This window comes from Vulpes vulpes, chromosome X (genome assembly GCF_048418805.1).
Source record: "Vulpes vulpes isolate BD-2025 chromosome X, VulVul3, whole genome shotgun sequence".
NCBI classification, from domain to species: domain Eukaryota; kingdom Metazoa; phylum Chordata; class Mammalia; order Carnivora; family Canidae; genus Vulpes; species Vulpes vulpes.
The window spans coordinates 82,034,183-82,048,810 of NC_132796.1; the positions used below are offsets into that span (position 1 = coordinate 82,034,183).

Consider the following 14,628-nt stretch of genomic DNA (forward strand, 5'->3'; position numbering starts at 1 on the left):
TTAAATTCACATAGGATTCACACAATAGAATTCACCATTTTAAAGTGTACGATTTGGTGCCTTTCAGTATACTGAAAATGTGCAACCATCACTATTATCTAATTCCAGACTATATTTATCATCCCCAAAAGAAATTCTGTACCTATTAAGCAGTCCCTCCCCTTTTTTCTCTGTCCCCCAGCCCTAACCAACCATAGTCTGCTTTCTATCTCAATGTATATATCTCTTCTGAATTTTTCATATAAGTGAAAGTGTACATTATGTGGCTTTTTGTGTCTGGCTTCTTTCACTTAGCATGTTTTCAAGGTTTATCCATGTTGTGGCAAGTAGCAGTACTCCATTTACTTTTATGGCCAAATAATACTCCATTGTATTGATATACCACATTCTGTTTATTCATCATTTGATGGACATTTGGGTTGTTTTTATCTTTTGGCTATAGTGATCAGTCCTGTTATGAACATTTGTATGAATGCATTTGTTTGAATACCTATATTTAATTATTTTCAGCACATACTTAAGAGTGGAGTTGTTGAGTCTTATGATAATTGTACATTTAACTTTTTTAGAAACCACCAAATTGTTTTCCATAGTGGTTGCAGCATTTTACATTCCCAACAGCAATTTATGAGGGCTCCAACTTCTCCACATCCTCACCAAGACTTCTTATTTTCTGTTTATTATAGTGTACCTGGTGGCTGTTTAAGTAGAATCTCATTGTGGTTTGATTTGCATTTTCCTAATGATTTATGATGTTAAGCATCTTTTCATGTATGTGTTGTCCATATGTATATTTTATTAGAAGTGTCTATTCAAATCCCTTGTCCATTTTTTAAATTGGGTTTTCATTTTAATATTGAGTTGCAAGTATGCTTTATGTTCTGGAGACTAGTACTTAATATCTGATTTTTTAACTTTCTTTATAGTGTTCTTTGAAGCACAAGCACTTTACATTTTTATGAAGTACAATTTATTTTTTCTTTGTGCTTTTGGTTTCATATCTAAGACATTGCAAATGCAAGGTCATGAAAATTTACACCAATGCTTCTTTCTACATATTTTATTGTTTTAGCTTTTATATTTAGGTTAAGTTAATTTTGTAAATAGTGTGAGGTAGGAGTCAAACTTCATGTTTCTTTGCATGTTTCTCCCAGAAACATTTGTTGAAAAGACTTTCCATTCATTCCCAAATTTCTTAGCACCATTTACACTTAATGTAACTACTGATTTATGTCCGATATTTTGCTTGTGTTTGCTATGTGTTTTATGTCTTTTTTGTTCCTCACTTACTTCAGTACTATCTTTTTTGGGGTTAAATAGATATTTTCTGATGTACCAGTTTCATTCATTTGTTGTTTATATTGCTGAATACTTTTGTGTTATTTTGTTAGTGGTTGAACAGGGAATTTCCAATAACATCTTAATTGTAACAATTTATTTCAAATTAATACCTAATTGGGATGCCTAGGTGGCTTAGCGGTTGAGTGTCTGCCTTTGGCTCAGGGTGTGATCTCGGAATCTGAGATTGAGTCCTACATCTGGCTCCCTGCGATGAGACTGCTTCTCTCCCTGCCTATCTCTCTGCCTCTCTCTCTGTATCTCTCATAAATAAATAAAATAAAATCTTAAAAAAACAAAACAAATTAATACCTAATGAATTTCAATACTGTACAAGAATTTTGTATCTCTATAGCTCTGTTTTATACTCCATAAGTGCTGTTATTGTCACAAATTATATCTTTAAGCACGGTGTGCTCATCAACATCGATTTATACTTATTGATTTATGTGCTTAATTGCCATCTGTATATCCTCTTCAGTGAAATGTCTCTTCACATCTTTTGTTCATGTTCTAATTGGCTTATTTATTTTTTACTATTGAGTTTGAAGATTTCTTTATATATTCTAGTTGCTAGTTTTTTGTCAGATATGTATATTATAAATACTTCTCTCCATTTGCAGTTTTTTCATCCTCTTAACAACATCTTTTAAAAAATTCTAGTTAATATACAGTGCAATATTGGTTTCAGATAGTAGAATTCAGTGATTCATCACTTACATACAACACCCAGTGCTCATCATAACAAGTACCCTCCCTTAATACCCATCACCCATCTAACCTATTTCCCCCCCTCCCCATCTCCCTCCATCAACCCTCAGTTTGTTCTCTATATTTAAGAGTCTCTAATGGTTTGTTTCCTTCTCTCTTTTCTCTCCCACCCCATATGTTCATCTGTTTTTTTTCCCTTAAATTCCACATATGAGTGATACATTATAGTATTTGTCTTTCTTTGACTGACTTATTTTGCTTAGCATAATACATTCTAACTCCATCCATGTCATTACAAATGGCAAGATTCCATTCTTTTTGATGGCTGAGTCATAGTCCATTATATATATTATATATATCTATATATCTATATATATATATTATATATATATATAGATATATAGATATGTATAATCCCATCTTCTTTATCCATTCATCAGTTGATGGACATTTGGGCTCTTTCCATAGTTTAGCTATTGTTGATAATGCTGCTATAAACATCAGGGTGCATGTACTCGCTTTGAATCAGTGTTTTTGTATTCTTTGGGTGAATACCTAGTAGTGCAATTTCTGGGTCATAGGGTAGTTCTATTTTCAACTTTTTGAGGTAACGTCATACAGTTTTCCAGAGTGGCTGCACCAGTTTGCATTCCCATAAATAGTGCAAGAAGGTTTCTCTTTCTTCTCATTCTTACCAGCACCTGTTGTGTTTTGTGTTCTTAATTTTATCCATTCTGACAGGAGTGAGGTGGTATCTCATCGTGCTCTTAACAGCATCTTTAACATAGTAGTTTTTAGTTTTTATGAATTCAAATTTCTTCCTTCCTTCCTTCCTTTCTTGGAGTTCCAATGTATTTTTTACTTTTAATTCCAGTATAGTTAATATACAGTTTTATATTAGTTTCAGGTGTATAATATAGTGATTCAACAAATCCATACATCACTGAGTGCTCATCACAACACTGTGCATTCTTTAATCCCTATCGCCTGTTTCACTCATCCTCCCACCCACCTCCCCTCTGATAACCATCAGTTTGTTCTCTATAGTCAAGCCTCTGTTTCTTGATTTTTCTGTATTTTCCCCTGTGATCATTCATTTTGTCTCATAAATGCCACCTATGAGTGAAATCATGTGGTACTTGTTCATCTCTGACTTATTTCATGTAGTATTATACTCTCTAACTCCATCCATGTTGTTGCAAATGGCAAGATTTCATTCTTTTTATGGCTAAATAATATATTGTTTATATATACTACATCTGCCTATCCATTCATCAATGATGGACACTTGGGCTGCTGTCATGGTTTGGCTATTGTAAATAATGCTGTAATAAACATAAGGGTGCATGTATCCCTTTGAATTAGTGCTTTTGTATTTCTGGGATAAATACCCAGTAGTGGAATTGCTAGACTATAAGGTAGTTCTATTTTTAACTTTTTGAGGAACTTCCATACTGTTTTCCAGTGGCTGTACCAGTTTGCATTCCCACCAACAGTGCATGACTCCTTTTTTCACCACATCCATGCCAACACTTATTGTTTCTTTTGTTATTGATTTTAGCCATTCTGACAGGTGTGAAGTGATATCTCATTTCATTTTGATTTGCATTTCCCTGATGATGAGTGATGAACATCTTTTCATGTGTCTTCTGGAGGTCTTCTTTGGAGAAATGTCTGTTCATGCTTTCTGCCCATTTTTTAAAATTGGATTGTTTTTTGGGTGTTGAGTTGTATCAGTTCTTTATACATTTTGGATACTAACCCTTTATCCAATGTGTCATTTGCAAATATCTTCTCCCATTTTGTAGGTTGCCCTTTAGTTTTGTTGATTGTTTCCTTCACTGTCCAGAAGCTTTTTATTTTGATGCAGTCCCAATAATTTATTTTTGCTTTTATTTCCCTTGACTCAGGAGACACATTTAGAAAAACGTTGCTATTGTTGATGTCAAAGAAGTTACTGCTTGCATTCTCTTCTAGAATTTTTATGGTTTCAGGTCTCACATCAAGGTATTTAATACACTTTGAGTTGATTTTGTGTAGGGTGTAAGAAAGTGGTCCAATTTTATTCTTTTGCATATAGCTCTCCAGTTTTCCCAACACCATTTGTTGAAGAGACTGTTGGGACACCTGGGTGGCTCAGTGGTTGAGCATCTGCCTTTGGCTTAGGGCATGATCCCAGGATCCAGGATTGAGTCCCACATTGGGGTCCTTGAAGGGAGCCTACTTCTCCCTCTGTCTATGTCTCTGCCTCTCTCTGTGTGTCTCTCATGAATAAATAAGAAACTTAAAAAAAAAAAGACAGATGGCCATTTTCCCATTAGATATTCTTTCCTGTTTTGATGAAGACTAATTGACTATATAACTATAGATTTATTTCTGGGTTTTCTATTCTATTGATCTATGTGTCTATGTTTGTGCCAGTACCATGCTATTTTGATTACTACAGCTTTGTTGTAAAAATTAATGTCTGGAATCGTGATACCTCCAGATTTGCTTTTCTTTTTCAAGATTGCTTCAGCTATTTGGGGACTTTTGTGGTTCCACACAAATTTTGAGGTCATTTGTTTTAGTTCTGTGAAAAATGCTGTTGTTATTTTCATAGAGATTGAATTAAATATATAGATTGCTTTGGGTAGTATAGACATTTTAACATATTTGATCTTCTAATTCATGAACATGGAATGTCTTTCCATTTCTTTGTGTCATCTTCAATTTCTTTAATCAGTGTTTTCTAGTTTTCAGAGTGTAGGAATTTCATTTCTTTGGTTAGGTTTATTCCTAGGTATCTTACTGTTTTTGGTGTAATTTAAATTGGATTTTTTTCCCTTAATTTCTCTTTCTACTGCTTCATTATTAGGCTATAGAAGTACAACAGATTTTTTTACCTTCATTTTATATCCTGCAACTTTATTGAATTCATTTATCAGTTCTAGCAATTTTTATGGCAGAGTCTTTCAGATATTTTACATTATAGTATCATGTCATCTGAAAATAGTGAATTTTACTTCTCTCTTAACCAATTTCAATGACTTTTATGACTTTTATTTCTTTTTGTTGTCTAATTGCCGTGGCTAGAATTTTTAGTACTATGTTAAATAAAAGTATAAGAATGGAGTCCTTGCTTTGTTCCTGAGCTTAGGGGGAAAGTTCTCAGATTTTTCCCTTTGAGTATCATGTTCACTGTGGGATTTTCATATATAGCCTTTATTATGTTGAAGTATGTTCCCTCTAAACAATTTGTTGAGGTTCCTGGGTGGCTCAGTTGGTTAAGCATCCAACTCTTGGTTTCAACTCAGGTCATGATCTCATGGGAGGTAAGATTGAGTACCTGTGTTGGGCTCTGTGCTCAGTGGGGAGTCTGCTTGAAGATTCTCTCCCTCTGCCCCTCCCTCCACTCACTCGTACGCTCTGTCTCTCACTAAAACAAATAAATAGAGAGCTTTTATCATGAATGGATGTTGTACTTTGTCAAATGCTTTTTCTGCATATATTAAAATGATCATATAGTTTTTATTCTTTCTTTTATTGATGTGATGTATCACATTGATTTGTGAATATTGAACCACCCTTGAATCCTGGGAACAAATTCCACTTGATTGTGCTAAATAATTTTTTAATGTATTATTGGATTCATCTTGGTACTATTTTGCTGAGAAGATTTGCACCTATGTTCATTAGAAATATTGGCATGTAGTCCTCTTTTTTTGTGGTGTCTTTATCTGGATCAAGGTGATATTGGCCTTATAGAATGGATTTGGAACTTTTCCTTGCTCTCCTATTTTTTGGGACAGTTTAAGAAGAATAGGTGTTAACTCTTTTTTAAATGTTTCATAGAATTCTCCTGTGAAGCCGTCTGGTCCTGGAATTCTGTTTGTTGGGAATTATTGATTATTAATTCAGTCTCCTTGCTGGTAATTGGTCAGTTTAAATTTTCCTTTTTTTTCTGCTTTAGTTTTGATAGGCTATATGTTTCTAGAAATTTATCCAGTTTTTTCTAAGTTGTCTAATGAGTTGGAATATAGTTTTTCATAATATGCTCTTATAATTGTTTGTATTTCTGTGGTGTTGGTTGTTATTTCTCCTCCCTCATTTACAATTTTATTTATTTGAGTCATTGTCTTTTTTACGTGATAAGTCTGGCTAGAGTTTTATCAATTTTTTTTTTCAAAGAATCAGTTCCTGGTTTCCTTGGTTTGATCTGTTCTATTGTTTTTTTAGTATCTACATTGTTTATTTTTATTCTAATATTTATTATTTCCTTCCTTCTGCTGGTTTTAGGTTGCGTTTCTTGTTCTTTTTCTAGCTCCTTTAGGTGTAAGGTTAGATGGTTTATTTGTGACTCTTCCTGCTTCCTACAGTAGGCCTGTATTGCAATAAACTATCCTCTTAGAACTGCTTTTGCTACATCCCAGAGGTTTTGAACTGTTGTGTTTTAATTTTCCTTTGTTTTCATGTACTTTTAATTTTTTTCTTTTATACCTGATTGACCCATTCATTGTTTAGTAGCATGTTTTTCAACATCCATGTATTTGTGGTCTTTCCAGGTTTTTTTCTTGTGGTTGACTTCTCATTTCACAGCATTGTGATCAGAAAAGATGCATAGTATGACTTCAATCTTCTGGAATTTGTTGAGACTTGTTTTATGTCCTAATATGTAATCTATTCCGGAGAATGTTCAAGTGCACTTGAAAATAATGTGTATTCTGCTGTTTTAGGATAGAATGTTCTGAATATATTTGTTAAAACCATCAGGTTCAGTGTATCTTTCAAAGCCACTGTTTCCTTGTCGATTTTCTGTTTGGGTATCTGTCCATTGATGTGAGGGGAATGTTAATGTTCCTCTACTATTATTGTATTTTTAAATTTTATTTATTTATTTATTTGAGAGAGATAGAGAGAAGAGAGAGAGAAATTACTTATTTTTTTATCATTTTGAACCTTTTCTTTGATCCTTTCTCCTCTATCTTTCATTGTTTTTTGGTTTTCTTAATGATATACTTGAATTCCTTTCTCTTTATTTTTTACATATCTATTACTGTTCTTGATTTGTGGTTACCACTTGTTTTATATGTAATACCTTCTGCATATAACAGTCTATATTAAGCTGATGGTCACTTAATTTAGAACTCATTCTCTCCCCTCCATGGTTCAGAAATTTGGCGTCATATTTTACATCATTTTCTTTTGTGCTTCTCTTGACTGATTTTTACTGGTATATTTAATTGTCTACTTTTGTCCTTTCTATTTATCTTCCTCTTACTTTTAGTTTTTGTTTTCTGCTCACAGAGTCCCCCATAACATTTCTGGTAGAGCTGGTTTAGTTCTCATGAGTTCTTTTAACTTTTGTTTGTCTGGAAACTATCTCCCCTTCTATTCTGAATGATAGCTTTCCTTGATTGGGTATTCTTAACTGTAGCTTTTTCCCTTTCAGCATTTTGAATATAATATGCCACTCCCTTCTGGCCTGCAGTATTTTTTTTTAAATATTTTATTTATTTATTCATGAGAGACACGGAGAGAGAGAGAGGCAGAGACATAGGCAGAGGGAGAAGCTGGCCTGCGGTGTTTTTGCTGAAAAATCAGCTGATAGCCTTTGGGGTTTCTTTTGTATGTAGCTGTCTTCTTTTCTCTCATAACCTTTAAAATTCTTCATCACTACTTTTTTTTGCCATTTTCATTACTATGTCTTGGTGTGTATCTTCTTGGATTGAGTTTGTTGTGGTACCTCTGTGCCTCCTGAATCTGGGTCTCTGTTTCCTTCTCTAGTTTCAGGAAGTTTTCAGCTATTATTTAGTCAAGTACATTTTCTGCCCCCTTTTTTCCATGTTCTCCTTCTGTGATCATTGTAATAAAAATGTTATTTTGCTTGATGGTGTCATTGAGTTCTCTAAGTCTATTCTCATTGTGCAGTATTTGTTTGTCTCTCATACGTTCAGGTTGATCGCTTTTCATGATTCTATGCTCCAGGTCATTGATATGTATATTCCCCTGCTTCCTGTCTGCTATTTATTCCATCTATTGTGTTTTTAATTTCATTTATTGAACTCTTCATCTCTGGTTTGTTATTTTTTATCTCTTCATCAGGGTCACACTGATGTCCTCCACCCTTTTCTGAAGTCCAGTGAGTATCCTTATGATCATTATTTTTTTTTATCATTACTTTTAATTCTCTCTCAGGCAGGGGCACTGGCTGGTTCAGCCAATGGAGCATGTGACTCTTGATGTTGGAGTTGTGGGTTCAAACCCCCTGTTGAATGTGGAGATTATTTAAAAATAGTAAAATTTTAAACTTTATATCAGGCATATTACTTATTTCTGTTTCACTTAGATCTCCTGCTATGATTTTGTTTTGTTCTTTCACTTGGGATATATTCTCCTGTCTTATTTTGTCTACCTCTCTGTCTCTGGTTCTCTGTGTTAGGAAAGTCAGCTACAGCTTCTGCTCTTGAAAGTAGTAACTTTATGGAGAAGAGGGCCTATAGTACTCTGCAGCATGCTGTTCCCTGTTCACCAGAACCTGGCATTTCAGGGGAGTCTCCTCTGTGTGTTGCTTGCATCCTGCTGTTTTGTCTGAGTCACTTTTTGTTTCAGTCTGGATGTCTGCACTGACTATCTTCCTGTTGTGGGCTGTGCTTGTTCTATGTGGGGTTAATAAGACCCAAACAGGCAAGTTCTAAGGTGGCATGACTGCAGGAGGGCTCAGGGGTGGGGCAGTGGTGTAAAGAAAATTTGGGCTGAGCTGCTAGTTCTAGGACAGATGCCCTGAAGCATGGTGGCCGCTGGGGTCTGGGGTATGAAGGTGGTGGCAGCAGCCAGGGGCACAGTGCACAGTGGAAGTGGTGGTTGCAGGAAGTGCCCAGCATCTGTGTGTGTGGTGGCTGTGCGGGGTGTACACCCACAGCATTAACCAAATTTGCCCTGAGGCCAGGGCTGAGGCCAGAAGGGAGTGGGCAAGTCCTCAGAAGAACATGTGAGCAGGGTGCACTACTAGCAGATTAGGTAGCAAGTGTCTGTGTAGTGCTGCCTCCCACAGGTGGCTTTGTTTATGTCAGGGGATGAAGGAGAAAAATGGCACCTGCCAGATACTTTGTTCCCAGAGAAGTCCCTCCAACAGGCTGTGAAATCAGTATAAACAGATCTCCCTCCTGTTCTGCAAGCTGTTGCTTCTATGTTGCCTCTCCATGAGTTACTGTTTCTTTAAGGGTGGTGACCCAGCTATCACTCACCCTCCAGGCTCACCCAGGGGTGAGTCAGCTTTTAAAGTCCCCAGCTCCAAGTCCTGCTAATTATACAATCTCAGGGAATTCAGCTCCTCTGGTTTTCAAAGCCAGACTTTATGGGTATTTGTTTTACCTGTGTGGGATCCCTGGTGCTTTTCCTTCCACATGCTCCCTCCCTTCTGTGGGTCCCTCCTGACCACGGTTTCTGCCCTTCCTAACTTCTCAGGTGTGACTTCTCCACATTTAGTTGTGGAGTTTGTTCTGCCTTTCTTTGAGTAGCTCTCCAGTTTATTTACGAGGCCATAAGTGGTATCTAGTTGTAAACATGGGACAGAGTCAGCTTAAAGTCTTCCTTCTTTGCCATCTTCTCAAGGTCCCCTGGGTACAAATATATTAATATTTCCTTTTATGGATCATGTCTTTGGTGTCAAGTCTAAGAAATTTTTGCCTACTCCTAGATCCTGAAGTTTTTACCTTTATTTGGTTCATCATTTTAGATTTTATATTTAAGTTAGTGACACACTTTGAAATTTGGGGGGACTGTAATTTGTGTGTTTGAGGTTCATGTCAAGGTTTTGTTTTTTTTTCCCTCATAAATGTCAAAGTGCTCACCACCATTTGTTGAAAAAGCTGTCTTTCCTCCACTGAATTGATCTTGCACCTTTGAAAAAATAATGTTGTACATATTTGTGTTGATCTATTTCTAGTTTCTATATTTTGTTCTCTTGATCTATGTGTATCTCTTTATTAATAACCACACTATCTTGATTATTACAGCTATATGCTAATTCTTGGAATCAAGTAGATTGATTTTTATTACTTGTCTCTGATTCTTAGAACTTTGCTCCTCTTTTTAAAAATTGCATTATTCTAGTTCTTTTGCTCTTCCATAAAATTTTAGAATAAACCTGTCCATATCTACAAAACATCTTGCTGACAGTTTGATAGGAGTTTGTCAGGAATTAAACCCATCTATCAATCTGGGAAGAACTGTCATCATTACTATACTGAATTATTGTTCTTCCAATCCATGAACACGGTATGCCTCTCCATTTATTTAGATATGATTTGACTTCCTTCATCAATTATGTAGTTTTCAGCGTACAAGTCTTGTACATGTTCTGTTAAATTTAAGTAGTTCATATTTTGAATAAATTGTATTTTTAATTTTAATGTGTACATTTTCATCACTAGTATATAGAAATACAGCTGTGTTTTTATGTTTATCTTATATCTTGCAATCTTGCTGAATTCATTCATTAGTCCTAGGCAAACCTTTATAAATTCTTTGGGATTTTCTGCATAGACAGCCATGCCATCTGTAAATAGGGATGGTTGTATTTTTTTCCTTTGTGATCTGTGTGACTTTTATTTACTTTTCTTGCCTTATACTGGCTAAAACTTCCATCACTGTGTTGAATAAAATTGGTGAATGCATACATTCTTGGCTTGTTCACAGTCTCAGGAATAGAACATTCAATCTTAGAGCATTACTTATTATGTTAGCTTTAGGTGTTTTGTAGATTCTCTTTATTAAGGTGAAAAAATTTCCTTCTATTCCTATTTTTCTGAGAACTTTTATCATGAACTGTTGAATTTTGTAAAAGGCTTTTTTTTCTTTTGCATCAATTGATATAAGTATCTGATTTCTCTTATTTAACCTGCAAATGTAGTGGATTTTACTGAATGTTTTGAATATCGAACTGGTCTTGAATCCTTGGAATAAACCCCACTAGTTCATCATTTATAATTCATTTCATATAGTGCTGAATTCTAATTATTAATATGTTGTGAAGGATTATTGTGTCTATGTTCATGAGGAATATTAATCTGAAATTTTCTTTCTTTGTACTTTCTTTATCTGGTTTTGGTATCAGGATAATGCTAGCTTCATAAAATCAACTGAGGAGTACTCCCTCTTCTCTTTTCTGGAAGAGATTGTGTAGAATTGGTACTAATACTTTTAAGTGTCTGAGTAGAATTCTCTATGAAACCATCTGGGCTTATAGATAATTTTTGGGCCGTTTAAAGTTACAGCTTTAATTTCCTTAACAGTGATAGACCTGTTCATGTTATTTATTTCATATTGGATAAATTGTGGTAGATTTTTAAAGAAGATTTTACTTATTTATTCATGAGAGACACAGAGAGAGAGACACAGACACAGGCAGAGGGAGAAATAGCCTCCTTGCAGGGAGCCTGATGTGAGACTTGATCCCCGGACTCTAAAACCATGCCCTGAGTGGAAGGCATATGCTCACCCACCGAGCCACTCAGGCATCCCTAGATTTTGTTTTTTGAAAAATTGGCTCATTTCATCTAAGTTCTCAAATTTTTGTGTGTAGAGGTTTTTTTCTTCAAATAGTATTCCTTTAATATCCTTGTGATATCTGCAGGATTTGGAGTGATAAGTATTCTATGAGTTTCCTTGTGGTAATTTCTGACTTTTCTCTCTTTCTCTTCCTCAGTCTTTCTAGAGGGTTTTTTTTTTTAAGATTTTATTTATTTATTCCTGAGAGACACAGAGAGAGAGAGGCAGAGACACAGGCAGAGAGAGAAGCAGGCTCCATGCAGGGAACCCAATGTGGGACTCGATCCTGGGACTCCAGGATCACACCCTGGGCCAAAGGTAGGCGCCAAACTGCTGAGCCACCCAGGGTTCCCTCTAGAGGGTTGTCAATTTTATCAATCTCTTCAAAGAATTAACTCTTTGTTTCATTGATTTTTTTCCTATTGTTTTTGTTTTCAATTTCATTGATTTTCCTTGTCTTTTGTTTTCTTCCTTATGTTTGATTTGTATTTATTTTGCTCTTTTATTGGGTTCTTGAGGGAGTGCTTAGATTATTGTTTTGAGACTTTCCTCTTTTCTAATGTATTCATTTATTGTTATAAATTTCCTGGTTAGCATAGCTTTATCTATAACTTACAAATTTTGATGTTATATTTTCATTCATTTCCACATATTTAAAAACTTTCCTTTAAGAGTTCTTCTTTCAATCATATGTTATTTAGAAATGCATTCTTTAGGGGCACCAGGGTGGTTCAATTGATTAAGTGTCCAATTCTTGATTTTAACTTAGGTCATGATCTTGGGGTCATGAGACTGAGCCCTATGTGGGGCTCTGTGCTGAGCATGGAGCCTGCTTAAGATTCTCTCTCCCTTTCCCTCTGCTCATCCCCTGCTCATGCATGTGCTTTCTCTCCCTCTCTTTCTCAAAAAAAAAAAGAAAGAAAGAAAGAAAGAAAAGAAAAAAAAAGAAAAAAATGTATTTTTTAGTTACCAAGATTTTTAGATATTTTCCTTTTGTCTTTCTATTATTGGTTTCTAGTTTGATTTCTTTGTGGCCAGAGAATGCATTATGTGTAATTTTATTTCTTTTAAATATTTGGAGTTTTTTTTTTTATGGCTCAGGATATAATCTCTCTTGCTATGTGTATACAGACACTTGAAAAGAATGTGTATTCTGCAGTTAGATGGAGTAGGGACAGTAATGGGACCCTGTTAATGCTGGGGATGGGTGGAAGTCTAATTTCCCCACCTGGCCTCCACTGACAATGTGGAGGGGGAAGCTCATTCTGGTCATACAGTGATCAAAGTGTCAACTTCTAGGGCAGCCCAGGTGGCTCAGTGGTTTAGCGCCACCTTTAGCCCAGGGTGTGATCCTGGAGACCGAGGATTGAGTCCCACGTCAGGCTCCCTGCATGGAGCCTGCTTCTCCCTCTGCCTGTGTCTCTGCGTCTCTCTCTCTCATAAATAAATAAATAAATAAATAAATAAATAAATAAATAAATAAATAAAATCTTTTTTTAAAAAAAAGAAAGTGTCAGCTTCTTGCTTAGCCTTATCTGGTACCACCCTAGCATGGAAGTTAGACTGCCTCGTTGCAACCTTGTGAGTGTAGAAGTCTAAGCTGTAATTCATTATTCCTGTACTGGTTAGGAGGAAGCCACAAGTTTTTCTGTGGTGAATGGTTGGAATACAGTAGTATTGCAGTATTGCACTGCAGTATTGTTCAAAAGTTTTCTCTCTTGTTAGGCTTCTTTCCTAATTCTCTGGCTAGAAAGAACAGACTTTTGTTGGCAAATTTTTGGGCTGCACCCATTGGCATTACCAGGTTATTGATTTCTTCTGCTACATGTCTGAAATATACGAGCAAAACAAAAACCCAGGGACATAGCTCCATGTTGTTTCCTGGTCCTGAGGTCTCTAGCTTCTGTGCTTTCTCCTCTTTACCCTTCAGAATCTTCTTATGTTTTCTTTTTATGTAATTTTCAGGATTTTAGTTGTACTTAGTGGGAGAAATAGGGAAAAGTATGTCGACCACATATTTCTGGAAGCAGAAGTCCCAAATTAGTTTCTGTAGATGTCACTTTTATGACTGGCTTCTCTTCACAGCCTCATAAATAGCTAACCCCTGACTTCTTTTGCATGGTACAGAGAAGTAAAAGAAGAAAAGTTCAGAGCAGAATGCCTCATCAGATTGTTGGGTACTGAGCACATGGTGAGGGATTAGGATTCAGGAAAAAAAAATGTGACTGGGCAGAAAATGTACTACTAAAGAGATCTGGGGTTGTTATAGTCCAGAGAGAGTGCAGCATGCTCTGAAGAGATATGTGTATGAGTGAATAAATGGGACAGAAGGAAAGAAACTTGGATATACTATTTTTATATTCTTTTTTTAAAACATTTTATTTATTTATTCATGAGAGACAGAGAGAGAGAGAGAGAGAGAGGCAGAGACACAGGCAGAGGGAGAAGCAGGCTCTATGCAGGGAGCCCGGGTCTCCAGGATCAGGCCCTGGGAGGAAGGCAGCACTAAACCGCTGAGCCACCTGGGCTGTCCTTTATATTCTTTTAAAAAATATATTTATTTGAAGGGGGAAGGCAGAAGGAGAGAGAGTCTCAAGCAGACTCTGTGTTGAGCATGTAGCCTGACACACAGGGCTTGATCTCATGACCCTGAGATCAGAACCTGAGCTGAAACCAAGAGTTGGATGCTTAACTGACTGTGCCACCCAGATGCCCCTTTTATTTATTCTTAAGAAGAAATGAATTGAAAATGAGTTTGGCATATGGTCAAGGAACAGAGATAGATTTGCCACTTTCTAACACATAATTTTCTTACTAACTTGTTTATCATCTTCCTCTCCCCACTAGTAAAGAAGCTTCATGAGGGCAGGGATTTTTTTTATAGTTTAATCCAAATATATAGTTAATTTTTAATTTATTTTTTAAATTTAAATTCAATTTGCCAACATATAGTATAACACCCAGTGCTCATCTCATTATATGCCCTCCTTAAAGCCCATAAGCCAGTTACCCTATCTCCCCACCCACTTTCCCTTCTGCAACCCTTTG

General features: G+C 35.9%; 1 protein-coding gene across 7 annotated transcripts in view; it reads left to right on the forward strand.

Annotated features, from left to right (window-relative positions):
- The window catches only part of RTL4 (retrotransposon Gag like 4), a 518,532-nt gene that overhangs the window by 141,353 nt on the left and 362,551 nt on the right, over positions 1-14,628 (forward strand). Inside the window, exon 1 of one of the 7 annotated variants that reach the window (XM_072743348.1) lies at positions 8,134-8,170. The exons of the other annotated variants lie outside the window; for them this stretch is intronic. The gene's annotated coding sequence lies outside the window, so the exon portion shown is untranslated. Of the gene's footprint in view, positions 1-8,133; positions 8,171-14,628 lie in introns of those variants that run through there. 7 annotated transcript variants of the gene reach the window in all.